We start from the raw sequence: 21,071 nt of genomic DNA on the forward strand, positions 1-21,071 counted from the left end.
CTTCTTTTTTATCCTATTCCTTCCTGCTTCCCCTTTTCTCTTGTCTCTGCACTGTTGTGACAAACAGCCTCAGAAAAAAAAACAAGGTGGTGAAGGGCTGTCTGTCCTTAGCCTGGGAGCTTCAGCAGGGCAGATACCCAAGTGAGCTGCACGGACAGCATGGATTGTTTATTCTTTTAAAATGAAGCGCAACTCAAACTGAGCCTTTGGTCATGCCCCTCTGTGAAAGCTGAGCGGGCCAGGCCACCAGACTGTTTTCTATCTATCTATCTATCTATCTATCTATCTATCTATCTATCTATCTATCTATCTATCTATCTATCTATCTATCTATCTATCTATCTATCTATCTATCTATCTATCTATCTATCTATCTATCTATCTATCTATCTATCTATCTATCTATCTATCTATCTATCTATCTATCTATCTATCTATCTATCTATCTATCTATCTATCTATCTATCTATCTATCTAGATGTACAAGGGTTGGACAATGAAACTGAAACACCTGTCATTTTAGTGTGGGAGGTTTCATGGCTAAATTGGACCAGCCTGGTAGCCAGTCTTCATTGATTGCACATCGCACCAGTAAGAGCAGAGTGTGAAGATTCAATTAGCAGGGAAGAGCACAGTTTTGGTCAAAATATTGAAATGCACACAACATTATGGGTGACATACCAGAGTTCAAAAGAGGACAAATTGTTGGTGCACGTCTTGCTGGCGCATCTGTGACCAAGACAGCAAGTCTTTGTGATGTATCAAGAGCCACGGTATCCAGGGTAATGTCAGCATACCACCAAGAAGGACGAACCACATCCAACAGGATTAACTCTGGACGCAAGAGGAAGCTGTCTGAAAGGGATGTTCGGGTGCTAACCCGGTTTGTATCCAAAAAACATAAAACCACGGTTGCCCAAATCACGGCAGAATTAAATGTTCACCTCAAATCTCCTGTTTCCACCAGAACTGTCCGTCGGGAGCTCCACAGGGTCAATATACACGGCCGGGCTGCTATTGCCAAACCTTTGGTCACTCATGCCAATGCCAAACGTCGGTTTCAATGGTGCAAGGAGCGCAAATCTTGGGCTGTGGACAATGTGAAACATGTATTGTTTTCCCCACATCCGGGAGAGAATAGATAGATAGATAGATAGATAGATAGATAGATAGATAGATAGATAGATAGATAGATAGATAGATAGATAGATAGATAGATAGATAGATAGATAGATAGATAGATAGATAGATAGATAGATAGATAGATAGATAGATAGATAGATAGATAGATAGATAGATAGATAGATAGATAGATAGATAGATAGATCTATATCTATCTATAGACATATCTAGATCTATATATATAGATATATCTATATCTATCTATAGACATATCTAGATCTATATATATAGATATATCTATATCTATCTATAGACATATCTAGATCTATATATATAGATATATCTATAATATATCTATATATATAGATATATATGTATATACAAATATAGTTTAGGCAAACTTTTTTGGCAGGTGTGAAACAATGCTGTAAACAAAGAATACTCTCTAAAATGGAAGTGCTAATCATTTATTTTCATCAATCATGAAGATGCAGTGAATGAACAAAAGAGAAATCTAAATCAATTCAATATTTAGCATGACCACCCTTTGCCTTTATAACAGCATCAATTCTTCTAGGTACACTTGCACACAGTCTTTGAAGGAACTCTGCTGGTAGGTTGTTTCACACATCTTGGAGAATCAACAACAGATCTGCTTTCTCACATCCTTCTGTCTCTTCATGTAATCCCAGACACACTCCATGATGATGAGATCAGGGCTCTGTGGGGGCCACACCATCACTTCCAGTAATTCTTCAGTTATTGTTGTTCTTCTTTACATTGAATATCATTCTTAATGACTTTGGCTGTATGTTCACTCACTTAGCATTTTGTAAATTGATAAAATAAACAATTATCATTTATAATTCTGAAAGCATTCCTTGTTTACAGCATTTTTTCATACCTGCCTAAAACGTTTGCACAGTACTATATATATATGAAGATAATGAAGATAAGACAGAGGTAATGTTTTTTGGCAGCTCCAGTGAAGATTCCCTGACCGATGTTGGCTCCTTGGCCAAGTATGTTAAGCCGGTCATTACAAATTTAGGGGTCAAGATGGATGCTGGTCTTAAGCTTGAAGCTCACATTAGAGCTGTTGTGAAATCCAGCTTTTTTTCACTTAAGGCAGCTAGCCAAAGTAAAACCCATTCTTTCTAGACAGCACTTTTAACCTGTCATTCATGCATCTGTGACCACACGGCTAGACTACTGTAATGCACTTTATATAGGAGTTAGTGATTCGTGCATTTCCCAGCTTCAGAGGTTACAAAATGCTGCTGCACGTCTATTATCAGGTACTCGGAAATATGACCATATATCCCCTGTTTTAGCTTCTTTACACTGGTTGTCAGTACATTTTAGGATTCATTTTAAAATACCTCTATTTGCTTTTAGAGCTCTTAATGGCCTTGCCCCTCCCTATTTGTCTGAGCGGTTACATCTTTACACAGCCTTCCATTCCCTCAGGTCAGCTGACCAGTTGTTTCTGAGGGTGCCAAAGACAAAGCGCAAGCTCAGAGGGGACCGTGCTTTTTCTGTAGCAGCTCCAAAGCTATGAAATGACCTTCCTTTGTGCATAAGACAGGCATCTTCACCTGCTGTTTTTAAATTCCTCCTTAAGAACCATCTCTTTTCTTTGGCTTTTGGCACAATCTGAGATGTTTGACTTTGTTTTATTGTGTTTATATTTTTATTATTGTATTACTGCTTTTATATTTCACCTTCTCTACTTTATGTCTGTATTGTTTGTTATGAATGTGTCTAGCACTTTGGTCCTATAGGTGTTTAAAGTGCTTTATAAATAAAGTTGGTATGGTATATATGTATATATATATATATATATATATATATATATATATATATATATATATATTTATATATATATAAATATATATATATATATATATATATATATATATATTCACTGTCTTTAGCAGGTTTAGCTGTAGGTGGTTCTGAATCCACTGCTGAATTCAGACCCGTCATTGTCCTGGATCACAGCAATAACGGTGGTGTCATCTGCAAATGGTGTAGTCATTTGTGTAATCTTCTGGTGGAAGATGTCTGGGTTGATGTTGTTGGTGGTCGAGATAAAGTCCACAAACAAGATCCTAGTGTACCTCTTTGCTTTCCAAATAATAAGGCCCAGATCACCCATAATATTAAGGAGCTCCATTAGAAAAAGCAGGCATTTAAGGATGGGGACAAGAAGTACATGCGATGTGTCCAACAGGACTTGAAGAAACTGAAGCACGCAAAGGTGAACCATCAAAGAAAAATGGAGAGTTGAGGTCTTCAAACAGGATCCTGGCGTACATCCCTAGGTGGTCGAGGTGGCCCAGGATGAAGTGTAGACACAAGTTGATTGGTAATAGGGCAGACAGTTCAGCAGCCCATACAAACTGCAGGGGGTCCTGCACGAGGCCCTTGATGAACTTCAGGTGTTTCAGAACCAGACTTTCAAAGGATTTCTTGACCACAGACATCAGAGCAATAGTCCTGTTGTCATTTAATGTTGTGATGGTGCGTTTCTTGGTGATCAGGATAATGGTGAAGCATTTATAGCAGGATGGAACCTCACACAGCTCCAGAGACTGGTTAAAGATGAGTAAAGATGGAGTTTAGTTGGTCAGCGGAGATTTTAAGGCAGAGGGGGAAGACACCATCAGGACCCAAAGCTTTCTTTCCATTCAGATGCTGGAAGACCCTATTAACTTCTTCTTATTTGATATTTAGTGCAGGCAAGAAGAGAGAGGAGGGGGTTGTAGAGTTCCTGGTGGGGGATGTAGGTTGACACGTGTGGGAGTGAAGTGTGAATGGCTTAAACCTAAAGAAGAAACGGTTCAGATCCTAAGCCAAGCGGGGTGTCATTACATCGTGGGGGGGGGGCAAGGTTCCTGTAGTTGGCAATAGTCTGCACACACAATCACAATCACACATTCCCACCCTCATGCTTACACATACAAACACTGACACCCACACACCCAATGTAAAGACACACAAGAATGGGCACTGTACACTGATTCTCTGTACACCTCAGACTTCCAGTACAAGACAGACTCCTGTCATCTGCAGAAATACTGATGATTCTGCAGTCATGGGGTGGATCAGAGATGGACAAGAAGCTGAGTACAGGGAGCTGGTGGATAACCTGGTGTGGCATGGTGTGGAAACAATCATCTTGAATGTATATAAAACAAAGGAGATGATTGTAGATTTTAAGAGAAACAGGAATAGGTCACACAGTATTTCCATGGTGGGAGAAGAAGTAGAGGGGGCGGTGGAGTATAAACACAAGGATGTGTCCCATGTCTCTTAGTCAGAGGCTTCTTCAGATATGCAGTAAGACAGACCGTTACAAGAGCTCCTTCCTGCCCACAGCCATCAGCATCTACCTCGGCTCTTTGAAGAAACCTTCATAATATGAGCTACAACAACATTTAATTTCCCTTTGGGATTAATAAACTATTTTTGAATTGAATTGAACTGAATTGAATTGGATAGAATAACATATTGTGACAAAAATGTAACTAAGAATACTTAGTAATGGTTTTTCTCAAAGATAATATGAATTATTATTATTTTTTTATTACACTATTACATTAACCTGCTGCTGAGAACAGACACACAGCAGTAGCTACAGCCAGCTGCCTGTACACATGTACTTCTGCTGCACTTTTACTGTGAACGTTATTTTAAAATGTAGTTCGACTGTTGGTGAAAACCACAATTAGTTTAATTTACATAATAAAGTGCATGACCTGAATAAAGTTTTGCAAGTAGTGAACGGAAAAATACGCCATGACTTTTGAAACTGAACACACAAACAGAGTCACATAGCAGCCTGGCTAATACAATATTTCAGTGGATACTGATATAAATGTCTTTACTTCTGGACGACTTACTACACCTACATGACTGAATAAGATATTCACTAGAAAAAAACATAGAGAATTATGTTAAATGGCTAGTTCATGTAAAATTCGTGTTTATGTGTGATGACTCTTGCTTATAAACCTTCACACTTAAAATAAAACACAGTGCATAACAGCCATAAACAAGTCATCTCAGTGCTTGAATATAAGGGTTGAAATTAACATTATTACAGTAAGGTGATAAAACTAAATCATCAGTTATTGTAAGTTGTTTATTGTACAGTATCAGTGTATCATTAGAATATGCTTTTTTCTGATAGGAAACATAGAGCAGATGGCGCTGTGCTGAAAAATGTTTTGTGCAATATATAGTTTGTCTTTTATCTTGGTGTGATGCAGGCTCTAGATATCTACTTTATTAGCTGCAAAAATGTATTAACTGCAACTGTACCTGCTCCCTTTCCTAACTAAATTGTAAATTTGTTATTCTTATTTTCTCAGTCTTGCTATAACCAAGGTTTCTCTCCCTGTACTTTTTTGATTTCATGCCCACCATTTAAGAGTGTGTGTGCACTCATGCTGCAGAGATGCGGTGCTAATCAATTAATAGCAACATGTCTGAACCAGCATTGCATTATTCAATGTCACACCATCTGTGTGCACAAAAGTGCGTATGTCTTTATGGGTTGGAGTCTAGTTAAGCACGAAGGTCTGTAGGTGATTATACACCTTTAACATATGACAGAACAAGAAGATGAGAATGAAAGTGATGTGAAAAACACAATGACGAAGGGGTGCAGGGAGAAAAGGAGGAGAAGGAAAAACAAAGGAAGAGATGGAAAAAATATTGGGGTGGAAAGAGGAGAAGAAAAGGCAAAGTATTGTTTAGAAAAATAACGACGTGTACAATATGTTAGTGTTTAGTCAGATAGGAAGAAACTGGTATTAATTATATATTTTGTTGAAACGCACCAAAAGCTGCATTCATCAGCCCTACATTTAGATTAGTTACTGGGAATCTTCAGACACTTAGATTCTACGGTGCAATTCTAAATCGATTATTGATATATCATGACCCCCCGATAACTAAAATATACAACCGTACTCCCACGCCTTCTCAGAGTTAAGGTGAAGCTCACACATAACTAGTATGATGGACTTGCGGTTTATAACGGCAGCTGTTTTACCTTCGCCTCATGATGGAACTAAGAAATATGGTTCCTCATGTTGTACTCGTACTCGTCGTCTTCCGCTTATCCGGGACCGGGTCGCGGGGACAGCAGACTCAGCAGAGACGCCCAGACGTCCCTCTCTCCAGACACCTCCTCTAGTTCCTCCAGGGGGAGCCCAAGGTGTTCCCAGGCCAGCCGAGAGACATAGTCCCTCCAGCGTGTCCTGGGCCGTCCCCTGGGCCTCCTCCCGGTGGGACGTGCCTGGAACACCTCCCGAGGAAGGCGTCCAGGAGGCATCCGGTATAGATGCCCGAGCCACCTCAACTGGCTCCTCTCAATGTGGAGGAGCAGCGGCTCTACTCCGAGCCCCTCCCGGATGGCCGAGCTCCTCACCCTATCTCTAAGGGAGTGCCCGGCCACCCTACGGAGGAAGCTCATTTCAGCTGCTTGTATCCGGGATCTCGTTCTTTCGGTCATGACCCAAAGTTCATGGCCATAAGTGAGGGTAGGAACGTAGACCGACCGGTAAATCGAGAGCTTCGCTTTTCGGCTCAGCTCTCTCTTCACCACAACGGACCGGCACTGTGCCCCCATCACTGTGGCAGCCGCACCGATCCGTCTGTCAATCTCCCGCTCCATTCTTCCCTCACTCGTGAACAAGACCCCGAGATACTTAAACTCCTCCACTTGAGGCAGGAACTCCCCTCCAACCTGAAGAGGACAAGCCACCCTTTTCCGGTCGAGTACCATGGCCTCGGACTTGGAGGAGCTGATCCTCATCCCAGCCGCTTCACACTCGGCTGCGAACCGCCCCAGCGCATGCTGTACGTCTTGGCTAGAGGGGGCCAGCAGAACCACGTCATCCGCAAAAAGAAGAGACGAAATCCACTGGTCCCCAAACCAGACCCCCTCCGGCCCTTGGCTGCGTCTAGAAATCCTGTCCATAAAAGTTATGAACAGGACCGGTGACAAAGGGCAGTCCTGCCGGAGTCCAACATGCACCGGGAACAGGTCCGACTTAGTGCCGGCAATGCGGACCAAACTCCTGCTCTGCTCGTACAGAGACCGGATGGCCCCTAATAAAGGGTCCCCGATTCCATACTCCTGGAGCTCCCCCCACAGGGCATCACGAGGGACACAGTCGAATGCCTTCTCCAGGTCCACAAAACACATGTGAACCGGTTGGGCAAACTCCCATGAACCCTCGAGCACCCTGTAGAGGGTATAGAGCTGGTCCAGTGTTCCACGGCTGGGACGAAAACCACACTGCTCCTCCTGAAGCCGAGGTTTGACTCTCCTCTCCAATACCCTGGCGTAGGCCTTACCAGGGAGGCTGAGGAGTGTGATCCCCCTGTAGTTGGAACACACCCTCCGGTCCCCTTTCTTATGAAGGGGGACCACCACCCCAGTCTGCCAGTCCAGAGGCACTGTCCCCGACCACCACGCAATGTTGAAGAGGCGTGTCAACCATGACAGCCCTACAACATCCAGAGACTTGAGGTACTCAGGGCGGATCTAATCCACCCCCGAAGCCTTGCCACCGTGGAGCTTTTTAACCACCTCGGTGACTTCAGCCTGGGTGAAGAAAGAGTCCAACAACGAGTCCCCAGCCTCTGTTTCCACCACGGAATGCGTGATGGCAGGATTGAGGAGATCCTTGAAGTACTCCTTCCACCGCCCGATAATGTCCTCAGTCGAGGTCAGCAGTCTCCCGCCCCCAATACAAACAGTGTTGGCGAAGCACTGCTTCCCCCTCCTGAGGCGCCGGACGGTTTGCCAGAATCGCTTCGAGGCCAACCGGTAGTCCTTCTCCATGGCCTCACCAAACTCCTCCCAGGCCCAAGTTTTTGCCTCTGCCACAGCCCGGGCCGCAGCACGCTTGGCCTCACGGTACCCGTCAGCCGCCTCAGGAGTCCCACAAACCAACCACAGCCGATAGGACTCCTTCTTCAGCTTAACAGCATCCCTTACTGCCGGTGTCCACCACCGGGTTCTGGGATTGCCGCCACGACAGGCACCGCAGACCTTACGGCCACAGCTACGGGCAGCAGCATCGACAATAGATGCGGAGAACATGGTCCACTTGGACTCTATGTCTCCAACATCCCCCGGGATCTGGTCGAAGCTCTCCCGGAGGTGGGAGTTGAATACATCCCTGGCCGAGGACTCTGCCAGGCGTTCCCAGCAGACTCTCACTATGCGCTTGGGCCTACCAAGTCTGTCCGGCTTTCTCCTCCTCCAGCGGATCCAACTCACCACCAGGTGATGATCAGTGGACAGCTCAGCCTCTCTCTTTACCCGAGTGTCCAAAACATGCGGCCGAAGGTCTGATGATACGACAACAAAGTCGATCATCGACCTCCTGCCTAGGGTGTCCTGGTGCCAAGTGCACTGATGGACACCCTTATGTTTGAACATGGTGTTCGTTATGGACAATCCGTGACTAGCACAGAAGTCCAATAACAAAACACCACACGGATTCAGATCGGGGAGGCCATTCCTCCCGATCACGCCTGTCCAGGTGTCACTGTCGTTCCCCACGTGGGCGTTGAAGTCCCCCAGCAGAATAACGGAGTCCCCGGGAGGGGCACTATCCAGAACCCCCGACAGGGACGCCAAGAAGGCCGGGTACTCTGCACTACCACTCGGCCCATAGGCTGAAATGATAGTCAGAGACCTCTCCCCAACCCGAAGGCGCAGGGATACGACCCTCTCATCCACTGGGGTAAACCCCAACACGAGACGGCTGAGCTGGGGGGCAACAAGCAAACCCACACCAGCCCGCCGCCTCTCCCCGTGGGCCACTCCAGAGTAGAACAGAGTCCAACCCCTCTCAAGGAGATGGGTTCCAGAGCCCACGCTGTGCGTGGAGGCGAGCCCGACTATTTCTAGTCGATATCTCTCGACCTCCCGCACAAGCTCAGGCTCCTTCCCCCCCAGCGAGGTGACATTCCACGTCCCTAGAGCCAGCCTAAGCATCCGGGGATCGGGCCGCTGAGGTCTCCACCTTCGTCCGCCACCTTCGTCCGCCACCCAATCCTCTTTGCACCGGTCCCTCACGGTTCCCCCTGCAGGTGGTGGGCCCACTGGGGGATGGCCTCGCATCTCTCATTCGGGCTTGGCCCGGCCGGGTCCCGCGAGGAGCAACCCGGCCACCAGGCGCTCTCTGACGAGTCCCGACCCCAGGCCTGGCTCCCGGGTGGGACCCCGGCTCCGCCATACCGGGCGACATCACATGCCTCGATATTTTGTTCTTCATCCTCATGTTGTCTTGTTTCAAAATACAGGTCCTTCTCAAAATATTAGCATATTGTGATAAAGTTCATTATTTTCCATAATGTCATGATGAAAATTTAACATTCATATATTTTAGATTCATTGCACACTAACTGAAATATTTCAGGTCTTTTATTGTCTTAATACGGATGATTTTGGCATACAGCTCATGAAAACCCAAAATTCCTATCTCACAAAATTAGCATATCATTAAAAGGGTCTCTAAACGAGCTATGAACCTAATCATCTGAATCAACGAGTTAACTCTAAACACCTGCAAAAAATTACTCAGGCCTTTAAAACTCCCAGCCTGGTTCATCACTCAAAACCCCAATCATGGGTAAGACTGCCGACCTGACTGCTGTCCAGAAGGCCACTATTGACACCCTCAAGCAAGAGGGTAAGACACAGAAAGAAATTTCTGAACGAATAGGCTGTTCCCAGAGTGCTGTATCAAGGCACCTCAGTGGGAAGTCTGTGGGAAGGAAAAAGTGTGGCAGAAAACGCTGCACAACGAGAAGAGGTGACCGGACCCTGAGGAAGATTGTGGAGAAGGGCCGATTCCAGACCTTGGGGGACCTGCGGAAGCAGTGGACTGAGTCTGGAGTAGAAACATCCAGAGCCACCGTGCACAGGCGTGTGCAGGAAATGGGCTACAGGTGCCGCATTCCCCAGGTCAAGCCACTTTTGAACCAGAAACAGCGGCAGAAGCGCCTGACCTGGGCTACAGAGAAGCAGCACTGGACTGTTGCTCAGTGGTCCAAAGTACCTTTTTCGGATGAAAGCAAATTCTGCACGTCATTCGGAAATCAAGGTGCCAGAGTCTGGAGGAAGACTGGGGAGAAGGAAATGCCAAAATGCCAGAAGTCCAGTGTCAAGTACCCACAGTCAGTGATGGTCTGGGGTGCCGTGTCAGCTGCTGGTGTTGGTCCACTGTGTTTTATCAAAGGCAGGGTCAATGCAGCTAGCTATCAGGAGATTTTGGAGCACTTCATGCTTCCATCTACTGAAAAGCTTTATGGAGATGAAGATTTCATTTTTCAGCACGACCTGGCACCTGCTCACAGTGCCAAAACCACTAGTAAATGGTTTACTGACCATGGTATCACTGTGCTCAATTGGCCTGCCAACTCTCCCGACCTGAACCCCATAGAGAATCTGTGGGATATTGTGAAGAGAACGTTGAGAGACTCAAGACCCAACACTCTGGATGAGCTAAAGGCCGCTATCGAAGCATCCTGGGCCTCCATAAGACCTCAGCAGTGCCACAGGCTGATTGCCTCCATGCCACGCCGCACTGAAGCAGTCATTTCTGCCAAAGGATTCCCGACCAAGTATTGAGTGCATAACTGTACATGATTATTTGAAGGTTGACGTTTTTTGTATTAAAAACACTTTTCTTTTATTGGTCGGATGAAATATGCTAATTTTGTGAGATAGGAATTTTGGGTTTTCATGAGCTGTATGCCAAAATCATCCGTATTAAGCCAATAAAAGACGTGAAATATTTCAGTTAGTGTGCAATGAATCTAAAATATATGAATGTTAAATTTTCATCATGACATTATGGAAAATAATGAACTTTATCACAATATGCTAATATTTTGAGAAGGACCTGTACATCTCGACAGGTTGAGAAATAGATTTTAGCCCTTACAGGTTATCATGACATATTAAATGATGTTTAATACCTTAGTTGCTCAGCAGCTCATGTTGTCCATTTAAAGAGTTTAAAAAAGTCTGAAGTGAAGTTATTTTTTTTGTAACAGAATGAAATAAAAATAATTCTAAACCTGGTGGTGGGCTACAGGAGAAGCACTTAACATGTTCACTAAATAATAGATATGTACTTATGTACTTAAACACTCCTCCACTTGTTGAAATGACAGCTAAACTGGGGGCAGAACCAGGAGTATGCTCCCCTCTCAGTCCTCCTCGAATTTATAATGGCCCTGATGTCCATGGTGTTCAGCCTCTGGTCAAACGTCTCTCATCTCCCCTGGGTCTGCCATCTGTCCCGTAGTAATTCTTTGTCCAAAATGTCCTGATCATCCACCTCCACAGGGATCCCGAGCTCCCTCAGAGTGGATTAGGCCTCCAATAAAGAGGGAAAGATTTTGATACCCTTGTCCAGGAACAGTCTAAGTTGAGCCGGGTATGGTGATTGTGCCTTGATGTTGCGCTCCTTCAGCTTTTTAATCACTTCACTGACTTGTTTTTGTTTTCTTTGCACCTCAGGAGACCTCTGTATTTGTTTTAGCACTCAACTGTCCTTGGCGAAGTGATAATATCCATCTAATTACATGTGTGTGAAAATTGTTAAGGTTGCAGAGTGGAGGAAGAATGTCCACTCAGTTCTACACTAAAGTGCATTTTGCTGTAATGTAGAGCAGTAGTGGAAATGTCCTCCCCTTTTCATTTTATCCCAAAGGTATACTCTGCACAGGTGGTTGCGGTCAAATGACAGAAAATAATGATTGAACTCTGCAGTTCTCTGTACAGTTCACTTCTTTTCAGATTACTGGACTGCACAGTGGACTGTTATTGGGGGGCTTCAAAAGCCTGGGGCTGTGTTTTTTTTTTACAGAAAAACAATCCAAAAAAGTTATACATAGACAATCTAATCTCTGTCAAACCGTCTTCTACTGTTTAAACAAGGCCAATTCTGAGCATGAGAGCTTCGGCAGAGATCCATACACCTGTCTCTCCCCAGTTTTCCTTCTCCAGGTAATCTGGGGGAACCTCAAGGTGTTCCTATGCTAGTTTTAGACATTTTTTTCTTAGTCAGAAATTTCAAAAGTACCTCCTTAGGATACCTGATCCTTACCAGATGCCCATATTACCTTAAATTACCTATTGTTTATGCTGAGAAAAGTAGGAAGGGAGAGAGTGTCCCTAATGAGGTAATCTTGAATAACCAAGCTCCGAACACTATCCGTTATGGTAAATCCAGCCACCCTGGAGAGGAACCTCATTTTAGCCACCTGTGTTTGCTTATATACTGTCATAATCCTTCAGTGTTAAGTTTTGGTTCTTATTTGTGTTTCTCAGTATGCTCCTTATTCTTTGCAATGATCAGTGTTTTTGTATATACTCTGTGCTTAGTTTCTTACGTTTCTCTATGTGTATTCTAGTTTATTTTTCCTTAGGTTTATATTTGTCTTTTCCTTCTTTATTTTGTGTTCTACATATGTCTGTGTAGTCCCAGTCTCTTCTTCCAGTTCCCAGCCTTTCCACTTCACTGCCAACGTGGCTTTTAAGCTCATTCTATCCACCTTTGCCTGCTAGTTTTCTCCCGATTGCTCTCACTTCCTTTAAAATCTCCTCGGCCCACTTTCCCTAGTACATATCTCTTTTCCTCGCTGATATTTTATTAAATTGTCTGCTCACCATGCGAGTCTTGAGATCCTATCTGCACTGTGGTACTGCAATAACCTCCCACATATAACAAATAGAGTATAGTTGGAATAGGGTATAAAGACAGTTGGAATATAGATTGACTAGTACATAAATGGCTTTTCCCTTCAGTCAACCGTCTTGTCACAGCAATAGTATTTTAGCAGTACTCTGCCTCTCTTAGCATTTTTGGGTACTTGACCATGTTGGTCCTGACAGAATGACCTGGAAAGATATGATTGCTTTGTACCCTGCCAAAACTGAACCAGAGTTTGTGTTACTGTTTTTCTCTATAGCACAGGGATGTCCATATGTGAATGCAGCCTAACAACTTCCTGGGTTGGTGGTTGAAATTGATTTTATAACTGTGTCATCAAATCAGCAAGTATTAAGTATACCTTGTGAATTGGATTATATTGCCTACCACCAGCAAATCAGCTCTTTAGCAGAAAGGTTCTGGTGGTAGAAACTTCCCCCAGGCTGTTTCTCTGTTGAACATTCAATAGAGTACAAAACAACAGCATACAGATGTTGCAAATGCACCTTTTTATTATTAAATATGTGTATATTGTACATTGTAAATATGTATATTCTGTAATACAGAAACAAAACCAAAGAGCAAAGTGTACCGGATTCAAATTCCTTGTTTGTATGTACGAAATAGGCAATAAATCTGATTCTGATTCTGAAGAAATTTGGCCTAAATACCTTAAGGTGATTGATGTTGTTGGGCTGTTTTAGTTCACATGCACGTTCATGCAGGTCAGGGATAGGTTGGTCTGACAGACAGGGGTGGTGTTTGTTCTCTTAACAAAAGGACTAGAACAGAAGTATTACGCTCCAGTCCTTGTGGGCCAATATCCTGCACCTTTGTGATGCATCCCTTTTCTGATGCACCTTAAACAAATGACTTTAAACCACATCAGCTTGCAGTCAAGTGTTGTTAATGACCTAACAATTTGACCGTAAGATTCTGGCCCTTATAGACTAAACTAGAGGGTATATTCCAACTATAGACTGATCCCCCTTCCCAGCTTTCTCAGGAAGGTCATAAATGGAAGAGAATAAGTAAAGATTACTACTGATACACTACACCTTTCTGTGTGCTTTGTAAATATATTCCTCAGTGTGATGCTCTATCACTACATTTGAATATTGTGGGCCAAGTTAATACATTTTTCACACTAAGCACAAAAAATTATATTGTTTAAAATTATTTAAAAACAAAACAGATTTTCTACAACAGATCAAAGAAATAAGACTTGACAATCAAAGAGTAGGAGCTGTGGTAAATGTATTTATTATGTTAAGCTCAGTTGATCAAAAGAGGGCCACAGACCACACTTCCATCCAAGGAAATCACTTTAGATCAAGAATAATAATAGTGACACTATCTTAAGGAGAAAACTCCAAAAACCCAAAGAAAAAAGTAAAGTAGGGAAAAAAATATTTCTTTATATATTTGTTTCCTTCTTAATTCATTTGTTTAGTCAGTGCTTGGTTAGGTTGTGTTCTTGACCTTTGTGTAATTTCCCTTCTTCCCTTCCAAACTATATTTACATCTTTCCCAATTTGCCTTACATATTTATCCAATGCTCTGGTTAGACCTTGCACTACCTATTGCAGTGACATAAATGCACAAACCCTTCAAAACTTGTGACATATGTGGTATTGTGCTGTGTGATAAAACAGCACATTTCAGAGTGGTCTTTAATTGTGGCCAGCCTAAAGCACACGTGTGCAATAATCATGCTGTCTAATCAGCATCTTGATATGCCACACTGGCAAGGTGGGATGGATTATCTATCCAAAGGAGAAGTGCTCACTATCACAGATTTAGACAGATTTGTGAACAACATTTCAGAGAAAATGTTATTTTGTGTATATAGAAAATATTTTAGATCTTTGAGTTCAGCTCTTGAAAACTGGGAGTAGAAACAGAAGTGTTGTGTTTATATTTGTGTTCAGTGTACTTTGTGTTGTACCAAACATTTTTTCCATTTATGAAGATAGAAAATTATCATGGAACATATCTTCCTAAAACATGACAAAATGAGTCCATCTGCGTCAGCTCTATTTGCTGATGGACCAAATTTGTACCATACTTGAAAGGCGGTCAGGGGCCACACAAAATTATTCCAAGTGCCGAAAATGGCCCCTGGGCCACTCTTTGGACACCCCTGATACAAACTAACTACAAACTCTCAGACAGACATTTTACAATATGAAGTGGTGATTTCAAAGTATGAATGGCAAAATGAACAGGAACAGGAGAAATAGTTAAGTAATAATCTGGTTGACTGGTTTAATTTTAAGCATTTCAACGTTTCGGACAGGTCTTCATTAAATATATATTTTTTACAGAAAAAAGCATAATTTCACATTTAAAGTTCACATGTGGCCACATGTACCACATGTCCAATTCATGTGGCACACATTTATACATAGTCATATGAAAAGGCACATGTATAAATGTGGATTTAAAATAGTTCATGGTGTATGTACATGTGTATCATATGTTTTTACATATGAAGCACTGGAGTATATATATTTGACCAAAAAAACATAATTTATTTGTCTTTGAAGCTGTTGGTGGACGTCGTTGTCCTTCCCAGCAGGCTGCCAGTATGAAGACAAAATCTGAGATTCTATAAATAGAAGGTCGATAATAGATGGTTGGTTTTCCTAAGCATGTATTTACATTCGGCTTAATGTAATATCACAATTTTGACCTATCTGCCTGTCTCCTTGTGTCTTTCAATTTTTGCGCCATGCAAGCTTTGATGTTGGTAGTGTCGGGTAAAACGTAGGGTTTCTTCTTCTTGTTTAATAGACATGCAACGGTTGGTTCATTAGCCACAATGGAATGGAGTGTGGATAGGGATAGGAAATTGCTGCTTATTAACTACATAACACAGTGGTTGCTGGGTAATTGTGTCAATCATTTTGTATGTGTATCATTTTCAATAAATCTAAATAAAGTAAATAACAAATGAAAGTTTAATTTAATTTTAGGTCAGCTCTAGAGAGGACCAGAACCAATCCAGCATAAATGATAATGGCCAAAAAGGCCAAGAAGTCTTCAGTGGTAAAAGGTGACCACTTAAATTTCTTGCCGGCTGAAATTGTTCTTGGTGCATTTTTATTTGTGTTCTGGATTACGGTCTGGATGGTGCTTGCACTAATAAACAGTTTGAAAAGGCTCAGCAGTGACCAGGATTTTGTGGTGTCAATTTGAGGTCCTGGAGGATAGCTCTGTGTAAATGTAGGTGCTTGTGGCTCAGTATCGGGGTCACGCGGAGAGTGCCACATGTCCGAGTTGACATCACCAGGTGAAGGGGGTATCTCTTTGCTGGCCTGGATGAGCTGCTCCTTTGTCTTGGGGCAGAAGCTCTTTTGTGTTTCACAGGTCTTGAGGCACTACGTAGATGATGGGCAGGTGGCTTATACTCATCTTCTTCTTCTGCACCATTGTCCCTGCAGAAACAGAGAGAAATACAGGTCCTTCTCAAAATATTAGCATATTGTGATAAAGTTCATTATTTTCCATAATGTCATGATGAAAATTTAACATTCATATATTTTAGATTCATTGCACACTAACTGAAATATTTCAGGTCTTTTATTGGCTTAATACGGATGATTTTGGCATACAGCTCATGAAAACCCAAAATTCCTATCTCACAAAATTAGCATATTTAATCCGACCAATAAAAGAAAAGTGTTTTTAATACAAAAAACGTCAACCTTCAAATAATCATGTACAGTTATGCACTCAATACTTGGTCGGGAATCCTTTTGCAGAAATGACTGCTTCAATGCGGCGTGGCATGGAGGCAATCAGCCTGTGGCATTGCTGAGGTCTTATGGAGGCCAAGGATGCTTCGATAGTGGCCTTTAGCTCATCCAGAGTGTTGGGTCTTGAGTCTCTCAACGTTCTCTTCACAATATCCCACAGATTCTCTATGGGGTTCAGGTCAGGAGAGTTGGCAGGCCAATTGAGCACAGTGATACCATGGTCAGTAAACCATTTACCAGTGGTTTTGGCCTGTGAGCAGGTGCCAGGTCGCGCTGAAAAATGAAATCTTCATCTCCATAAAGCTTTTCAGCAGCTGGTAGCATGAAGTGCTCCAAAATCTCCTGATAGCTAGCTGCATTGACCCTGCCCTTGATAAAACACAGTGGACCAACACCAGCAGCTGACACGGCACCCCAGACCATCACTGACTGTGGGTACTTGACACTGGACTTCTGGCATTTTGGCATTTCCTTCTCCCCAGTCTTCCTCCAGACTCTGGCACCTTGATTTCCGAATGACATGCAGAATTTGCTTTCATCCGAAAAAAGTACTTTGGACCACTGAGCAACAGTCCAGTGCTACTTGTCTGTCGCCCAGGTCAGGCGCTTCTGCCGCTGTTTCTGGTTCAAAAGTGGCTTGACCTGGGGAATGCGGCACCTGTAGCCCATTTCCTGCACACGCCTGTGCATGGTGGCTCTGGATGTTTCTACTCCATCGGCCCTTCTCCACAATCTTCCTCAGGGTCCGGTCACCTCTTCTCGTTGTGCAGCGTTTTCTGCCACACTTTTTCCTTCCCACAGACTTCCCACTGAGGTGCCTTGATACAGCACTCTGGGAACAGCCTATCCGTTCAGAAATTTCTTTCTGTGTCTTACCCTCTTGCTTGAGGGTGTCAATAGTGGCCTTCTGGACAGCAGTCAGGTCGGCAGTCTTACCCATGATTGGGGTTTTGAGTGATGAACCAGGCTGGGAGTTTTAAAGGCCTCAGGAATCTTTTGCAGGTGTTTAGAGTTAACTCGTTGATTCAGATGATTAGGTTCATAGCTCGTTTAGAGACCCTTTTAATGATATGCTAATTTTGTGAGATAGTAATTTTGGGTTTTCATGAGCTGTATGCCAAAATCATCCGTATGAAGACAATAAAAGACTTGAAATATTTCAGTTAGTGTGCAATGAATCTAAAATATATGAATGTTAAATTTTCATCATGACATTATGGAAAATAATGAACTTTATCACAATATGCTAATATTTTGAGAAGGACCTGTATGTTCAAGACTAAATTTGATTCAGTTTTTCTAAATGGCATGCTAAAAAGGATGTTGCATCTGACACTGACTTACAATAAGCTTAGGAATACAACACTTCAATGACACATCAGGCTTATTTTGTAACTACAATGGTGTGCAGAATAGACGTCTCACCTAAAAGAAGTTAAAGGCTCAAGCGAAGTGGTGGGAGGCTGGGTCCTTTGAGTTTCATACGGTCCTGCTTGCTCCTGGCTGTAAAAATACAGAAATAGGGTTGTTCTTTTTCTGATTACAAGATAATAAATTATTTATTATTCTACTGCAAAATAAACTAAACAACGTAAAAAAAAAAAAACAAGTCTAATGCTAATAACAGTAAAGTGGTATTGGTAAACTATCAATGACGTAACAGCTTCATAACATTCCTTGAACCAATATTATATACAGGTAAATGTTTTCCCTTTGTTCTGCACGCAGGGATGGGGATGTAGTTTTTTGCAGTATTAAATAGAAGACATTTCAAAAAACTTTGTGTTCATCAGCCTGTCAATAGTTTAAGACCGTAAACAACCAGAAAACAGAACTAAATGTATAAAAAGGACAAGTAGCCCCACCTTTTTGTTGATTACTTCAAACATTTTTTGGACATACAGTACCATTACAGTTACAAAGTGCCTCCTTGATCTTGAACTGTAATGGTCCTGTATGTCTGGATGTCTGATGGAAAATTTGGTAGACCACCCTTTTCATTTATCCATCAACATTTGCAATGTTAAATCAAGGAAACATGTAATATGGTCTAAAAGGGGGATGTTATTCTTCTGGAAGTCCTTTATCATTAATGGTTTCAAGTTTGGGGACTGATTGTCCTTGTGTGTCCAAAAACCACTTACTGGATCCTCTGACTCAGCACAAGTACATTTTTTGGTATCTACTACTTGACTCTGACTGTCTTACTGTATCCAACTTTAACAATGAAGGTGCCTTGCAAAGAAAGTGTGTTGCCTTTGCCATCAAGGGGTCAGGACAGAGTAAATGTCTGCAGAAAAGGACCTCAAAGCCAGATTTATTCACATATTTTCCAGTTTGTAAGGCTATGGTGTTAAAAGTTTGATCAGCTCATAGATAACCTGTTTGAGTTTTAAACTCAGACCCTCTCTGTCTGATGCCCCCACAATCCTGCAAGGATTACACAGGTATACACTATGGGTGCATATAACTAATTAGAGATGGCAAAATGAAAAGTAAAAAGAGGAAACACATTATCCATTGTTTTTAAATGTTTTCTGTTGTCAGCCAGTTTAAATTACTGTTAGAAACCTGAGAAATTTAGAGTCCAATGAAACAAAAGCCTTTGTGGACTATGCCTCTGAAAGCTACTACTGGGTATAAAATTGCTTTAATGCACCATGTTCAGAACAATTTGTGACAATTTGTGGTTTTACAAAAACTGTTTTTTTCACATTCTGTAGTGTTACACAGGAATAATATTTTCACAATGCATGTGATTCAGGTGCAGATTCAGGTAAATCTTTTTCATAAAAAACACAGGTGAGATGCTGTAGATGACAACCTCCCAAAAAATTTGAAAAGGGAAGAAAAATGTGGTGAACAAGCAGGAAGTCATGTTCAGCACAGGCAGGTGGACTCATGTTAATCCTAACTACTGCTGGTTCAAGTACACTCCCACTGTGGCCTTCCATCGCCTTGTTCCCTTCACGCCCAGTAGGCTGCCACTTAATTACCGTGCATGTGTGTGTGTTCACACTCCTTTCCCTCATATTATGGTCTTCAGGCACTCCCAATGCGGGTATTCAGGGGCTTGTTCAGTTCACCACTGGGGCATCAGTGCCCCTACCTAATTACATTGTGTATGTGAGTGTGTGTATGTGTGTGTGTGTGTGTGTGTGTGTGTGTGTGTGTGTGTGTATGCCCCTAGAATAAATCTGACGTGTGTGTGTGTATGCCCCTAGAATAAATCTGACGTGTGTGTGTGTGTCTCTATGGTACAGTAGACTGGCTCCTAATTACTGTCTGCTCCTTGTATTCCCACAGTGTCAATACCTTCCTGCCTCACTGAACTCCTGCTTTGTGTGTGCGTGTGTGTGTGTGCATGCGTGTTTGGGGAGTGGGGGGACGGATTCACAGAAGAGAGAGATGGGGAAGCCAATCATGTACACTGACAAATTCAGACACAACAGGAGTGAAAAATCTCACGAGGTTATGGATCGGCTGCACAAATTCCCCTTCCCGAAACCCTAACAAACATACAGTTTCTGGACTGTGTGGAGATGTCAGTCCTGCCCTGCATGTTAAATTTGTCTTTACCAGAATTTGAATTAAGTTTCCATGTCAGTATTGAATACACAATGTGATACATGATATGATACAAACAGTAGCATGTTAAAATAAAGTCAAACAAGAATCATTTGGGTGCTAAATGAAGGTTGTTCCCTAAAATGTTGTGTTGATATATTTCAGCAGACACAAGTAGATCAAAGACAAAGAAAACAGACATATAGAAAGAGGTGTATGCATTATCTTAGCCATGTAGAGTTTGTCAGAGTAGCACTGTAAACTGCAGTGTTGTCCAGTTAAAGTAACCAGTGGTCACTGCACAGGTGTCAAAGCGAATGCCTCCTGTAAAATCTCTAAAAAGGCAACTGAAGTTTGGCAGTCCCTTGCTCCACCTGAAGCTCCATTGTTAATTTGAATGATAATCTTCCCAATATGGAGCCTCCTCCAGTGTGCCAAAACGAAAACATCTCCATAAGGATCTCCTTATCATGCAACTAAAGTTGGAAGCATCAGGACCATCCAGATTAAAAGGTTTTCTCATCAGAGAATAAAAGTTATAATACATTTTAATGTACTCCCTTGCAAAGTCTAAAAATAAGTTTGTGGCCTTAGAAGAGATCTTGCCTTTGATGCCTTTGAAGGCATTTTTTGTTCTTTAATCCCTTCTTTTGCAGGTGCCGTCTTGTGGTAATTCACCAGCAGTCAGTGTCAGTAGGGGTTTATTATGGTTCGAGAACTTGCCCGTATCTTTATGGGCAGTCCATTGGACACTCTGACTTAACGGTGGTGAAATGTTTTGGCTGTACAACTAAACTCTTTTGTTTCAGAACCCCCTGCCTTTTTTAGTCTATGGTCTTAAACTAATAAACAGCTTGTTTGA

At 42.5% G+C, this 21,071-nt stretch overlaps 1 protein-coding gene across 2 annotated transcripts in view; it reads left to right on the forward strand.

The window, feature by feature from the left end:
* Positions 1–21,071, forward strand: part of LOC124855164 (neuronal PAS domain-containing protein 3) — a 613,876-nt gene that overhangs the window by 285,926 nt on the left and 306,879 nt on the right. The window lies entirely within an intron of this gene.

The sequence above is a fragment of the Girardinichthys multiradiatus genome, chromosome 19 (assembly GCF_021462225.1).
Source record: "Girardinichthys multiradiatus isolate DD_20200921_A chromosome 19, DD_fGirMul_XY1, whole genome shotgun sequence".
Taxonomy (NCBI): domain Eukaryota; kingdom Metazoa; phylum Chordata; class Actinopteri; order Cyprinodontiformes; family Goodeidae; genus Girardinichthys; species Girardinichthys multiradiatus.